Genomic DNA, 5,839 nt, shown 5'->3' with positions numbered 1-5,839 from the left:
TTGATGTCTTTTATAAATATTTTTCCAGGCTATTCTCTGTAAACTCTAGTCATGGTTGGGCATGAAAACCCCAATAGATTAACAGTTTCTGAAATACTCAAACCAGTCCGCCCAACATCGACAACCATGCCACGTCACCTAAATCATCTTTCTGATGCTTGGTTTGAGCCTCAACACATCCTTATCACAGTCATTACATTTGAATAGGTGGAGCTAATGAAGCAGGGCTGCTCTCTTTATGGGTCACCACAGCGGCTCATCCTTCCTTTGTCACATCAGCCACCTCAGTGTCCTCTCTCACCATCATGGTTAGCTACCACGTGCTTCATTATCCTTCTTCCCATAAACCCAGCCCCTTTGATATACTCATCAAATCTGTGACATCTTTGGCTCCAGCTCTGCTTCTTGTCTTTGTGTCTGTAGCACCGTCTCCACCCCAAATAGCAGCTGGTCTCACTGCCACGCTGTAATCCTTCTGTTTTGCTGTTGCAGGTACACTACTGTCAAAAATCACTCCTGATATTCTTCTCCACTCGCGCCACTCCATCCTGCCCCTGAACTTTCTTCTTCACCTCACTTCTGCACCCCTCGTTGCTTAGAACAGTCGGTCTAACATGTTTAATCTCATCCACCTTTTGCCACCTCTACTCCTTGTATCCTCACTGTCCTCCATCCCATTACCACACATGTACAGTATTTCATCCCCGTTCTCTCCAGAGCAAACCTCCGCCTCTCCGGGCTCTCCTTAGCCCACTCCCTGGTCTCACCACAGGTCACGGCGTCATCTGTGCACATCATATTCTGAGTCTTGCCTGATCTCGCCGGTCCGCCTGCTACTGCAAACAAGAAAGGGCTCAGAGCTGACCTTTGGTGTAATCCCACATTTGAACTCATCTGTCACTCCTGCTGCTCATCTCACCGCCGTCTCGCTGCCCTCAAACACATCTCGCACCGCTCGTGCTTCTCTACGACTCCCGACATCCTCGTCCAGCACCACACCTCCCCTCTGTAGGTCCAGAAAAAGACAAAGCAACTCCTCCTGACCTCTATGCTTCTCAGTCGACACTCTGAAAGCAAACATGTCAACCGTAGTGCTCTTTTCTGACATGAAACCACACGAGTACTCGCCAATCATCACCTCTCTTCTTTAGCTTGCCTCCACAGCTCTTCCACATAACTTCATGCTGTGACTGATTTATACTGTGCAGCTCTGCACATGAGCCCCGTTCTTGGAAATCAGCACCTATACGCTTCTTTTCCACTTCTGTGATGTATCCATTCACAGTCCAAGATAGTGTTAAACATCTGAGGTAGAAAATCTGCTGCCATCTCCATGCCTCTATCGGTAGGCCACCTGAGCCAACCACCTTTCCATCCTTAATCCTCCTTATATCTGTCTTCACTTCATCCTTCCTAATCCATCATGCGTCCTGATTCACCGTCTTCACACCCTCCAACCTTCTTTGTCTTTCGTTTTCTACATTCATCAGATCCTCAAAGCACACCTTCCAAGTGCCAGAGGTCAGGGTCTGCTGCAGACCTGCTGAGGTAGACTTCTCGACACCCTACCCTCGCCTGTCAGTACATTATCCTTCATCACTTCAGCTCCCCTCACCCAGTTCCTCTGTCTGTCCAATCAGGACAAGTCTTCTCACCTTCCTTAGTGTTCAGCCATTCGTATAACTCGTCTTGCGCCTTTTCTTTAGCCGTCACTAAGCCTCTTTTTGGTTTACGCTGCATCTCCTTATCGTCCTGTTGGATTTCTTCATCTCTCTGACGATACCATATCAACACAAAGTCTCCTTGTCTTCCTTCCTCTGAGCCCATGACATGCACAGGATTGGTGCAGGTAGTTTCCCAAGCCAAGTTTAAATAGATTTATTTTTTTAAGTGTTAATAAATGATCATATAAGACCACAGATAGCTTTTCTAAGATTTTACATTTTGCACCGCAGCAAGATGTTGATGCACAGCTGCAGCCGGTGGCACAGAGTCTGACTGAAGCAAATATATTCTGAAGCAAATGTGACCATATTTTAATTTGCAGTCATCTACTTAATAACAACGTACGCAGCAACAGTAAGAGTTTTTATCTGTGGATGTTTATATGCCTAAACCCTATTACAGTAATACTTCAGTTTTATCACATCACAGTCCAATTAAAAATGCATTTTAAGACTTAAACTGTGACATTACATTTGCCAGACAAGTTGAAAAAGGGGTCATAATAACATTATCGCCCCCCAGGTTCTGTGGTGTTTTTAGACGAGGCAGAGCAGATTAAAGTTTAAACTGTCTCAGTGTTTTTGCGTTTTGCCTTTTTAGTGGGATTCACTGAGACTTATATTTAGGAGGGATGGTTGCTGACGTGATGATGCTATTATATTATATTAGATGAGGCAGAACATACATTAAAACAACAGCTCAGGACCAGTTAGATCATATAATAACCCACAGTCTAAAAATACAACTGTGGCTGCTGAGCCTTGATTCAGCACTGACGGTGGCCAGACCTGGAAACGACGGAGGGAGAGCTGAGCAGAGAGCAGATGTGCTTCAGCATTTTAATCACTATTATGAGAAACAGTGAAACAGCCAATTACATGCACATATCTTTAAATGATGAGAGCCGGAGCCACACAGATGCCGTCTCTCCCTTCTCTTATCACATCAAAGGAGAGCAGAGCGACATCTGCGAACACATACTCACATCTTAAACTTATCAAAGCCTCTCTTGGTTTAATAGATTTATCTTTTTCTTTCTCCCCCAACAAATCACACAGGAGCTGAATCCACGAGCAGTCTGGGCTGTTAGTTAAATCGGTATTTACACATTGTTCAACAGACTCTGGTTTGAAATGGTCCACTGGAGGCAAGCTTCTGCTGTCAGTTGTTCTTTTACCAGTTGTACCGAGCAGGAAGTGGTAATAACAGAGCGCGCTGTAGTGACGCTGTGCAGCACAGCGGCAGCCGCTTCTGTTCCACGTGTTTGTTCAGAAATAAACTCTCACAAACGTTAAGGGCGATTTAACAGTGATTAACGTTTGCTTGACTCTATATTTCAACAAGGTGTAATTTCTCAGCATCAGTCAGCGCCAGTGGGTTTTCCAATGATTAGCTGAGTGTCCCTTATCCAGATCAGGAGGAGGAGGCTGGTCGATGTGGTTCCTTTCAGTCAGATTGAAAATAAACGTTTATAGTGATTTAAAAACTTTTTGGAATACCCAGACAGGATGCTTGTAGTAGTTTCCCTGTTACATGCTGTCCCCCTTGTGTCCATGAAACTCTAGAACTGAAGAGTCCAAAGTTAGCTTGGTTCATACTCACATTAATGGGAAATGTTCCACATAGAATTCATCAGAATTTGGTGAACTAGGCCACAGTTTACTTGGTCTGTCTCTAGCTTAATGTCACATAAATGGGCGGCTGTGGCTCAGGCGGTAGAGCGGCTGTCCTCTGATCGTAAGGTTGGCGGTTCGATGCAACCTGAAGTTGCTCCCGATGGCAGGCGGCACCTTGCACGGCAGCCACCACAGGTGTATGAATGTGTGTGTGAATGGGTGAATGAGAAACACATTGTAAAGCGCTTTGAGTGCCGCTAAGGTAGAAAAATGCTATATAAGTGCAGTCCATTTACCATAAATAAACGAGTCATGTGCAGTTAGAAGTAAGGTTTAAAATAGGACAGAGCCCACAGTGTCTGAGACCAGCTCCCAGGTGTTTAGGACTGCAGAGTTCAGGGAGATGTACGTGGCCATGGCATGCACTTTGCTAATTTGCTGTAGCCTGCTGGTCGAGGCCTTTATTCCCAGATCAGTTGGCGACGGAGCAAACGTACCGCTGTGGATTTGTACGCTTTAGGTTTTGATTTGAACGGCTGGATCGGCGTGAATCCAGCAAACACGTCGAAAAGCCTTTTACATGGCTTTTAACTCGAACAAGTCAGCTGGAGGAACACCCGCCATCAGTCAGCCAGAGACGGAAGAAAGACGTGAGCTGGCTCAGCGGTGACAGCCGACGAATCCTGCCAACAAGTTTGGTCCTTCGGCTGGTTCATCAGATAGTTGCAAAAAAAAAAGGCTTGTGCTTGGCTACGGAAATCGTGAAATCAGAGCAAACTTGATATCGTCACGCTGTCTTCTTGGACCTCTGCCATTGTTGAAACTGGTTGGAATGAACTTGGCCATACTGCACATGTAAAGTTGGAAACAGTGGAACAACACCAAAAGATTTCATTTCATGTCCACAGTCACAGCTTATGGTCTTAATCTATCATAGGCCTCGATTTTTTGTCATCATATGGTATAAGCAGGCTACTGAAGTAAATGCTAGCTCCTCTGGTTACATTTAATCTGTGCAGGTAAGTAACTCCTGTCGGCAGCATGCAGGAGCTCAAGGCCACCTCGCTAAGGTTTATGAACCTGGTGGATTTATCAGCTAGAAGAAAATCAAAATGTGAATACACTGAGCTGTATACACTCTGTACCAACACAAAGAGCCAGCCGGCTGCCCACACACACACACACACACACACACACACACACACATTTCTCTGCATCCACTCCGCTGTGAGATGTTTATACTCAAATCTAAATTGCCCAGCTGTGTCCCCACTGCTTCACCAGCATTATTAAACACACACAAAACTGTTATTATACACCCCCATTCACACACACACACACACACACACACACGATGAGGGAGAGTAAAAGAGGAAGAAGAAAAAAAAGGAGTAATTGTGACTCACAGGGGATGAGGGAGAGATTTTGAGTCTAGATGGGGCGATAGAGAACGGATGCATTGGGATCAATTCCAGAGAAAACCACTGTGGTGCAGTTTTGGGGAACTGCGCGGCTTTAATCAAGATTCAGCTTAAATGTCAGCACTTTGAACGATGGCCCAGCCCAGGTACCGACGCCGCTGCTCCAGGAAAAACACGGAGGTAGCATTTGTAATGTCGTCTGGGAGGCTTTAGTGGCATTTTGACAAAGGAAGAGACGGAAACCAGGTAGAGCTGAGACCTGACCACCACAGTGATGTCGACGGCTCAGAGACACAGAATTAGGACTTAATCATGTGTGCGCTCAGTCCATCAGTGATTCTACAAATTAACACACAAAAAGTTGGACCTGCAGCTCAAAGGACGACCAGTTTGACTTCACTACTCAGAGGCAGCGATGACTAAATGGATTAAAGTAGATTTAATAAGATCTTAAAAGCAGACTTTTACACGACACTGTAAAGAAAGAAAACAAAGTGTAATTGTTTGATCATTTCACTATTATTTTACAGGCTTTTCTTTTATTGTTAATTAAAATGACCTCTTAAATCACAGAAAAACAGCATTAATTTACATTTTAACCATATAAAAAGAGGCCCAAACTGTCAGTAATGTCTCCATCAATAATCTGCATTTTTATAAATAATCATTTCTTCTGTTTTACTATGAAATTACACTATTTGTATTCATATCAGCACATGTGATTTATGTATATTAAGGATGGAAAAACGATAACTAATGTTCAGATTTGACATGATTTTTAAAAAGTCTTTTGGTTTCCAAAAGCTGAAGCATTCAAGTGTGTTTTTAACGTACGCTTTCTGGCCTCCTTACTGCCACATGTTCAGTATTTTTATTTATTTATTTATTTTTAACTTCTAAATCTCACAAATCAAACTGATTCTGCAGAACCAAACAAACATAAATCATTTCTCTCCTTCATGCTAATACCCTATATGCTGCACAAACATACTATCTAAAGTCTAAACTTTGTTTGTTTATAGCTTCAAACAGCACATCTCATTATCTTCTCTTATTTCTGAATTCATAAAGACCCCA

This window comes from Stegastes partitus, unplaced genomic scaffold (assembly GCF_000690725.1).
Source record: "Stegastes partitus isolate 25-593 unplaced genomic scaffold, Stegastes_partitus-1.0.2 Scaffold1555, whole genome shotgun sequence".
Taxonomy (NCBI): Eukaryota; Metazoa; Chordata; class Actinopteri; family Pomacentridae; genus Stegastes; species Stegastes partitus.
Note: the sequence above shows the minus strand (reverse complement) of the source record.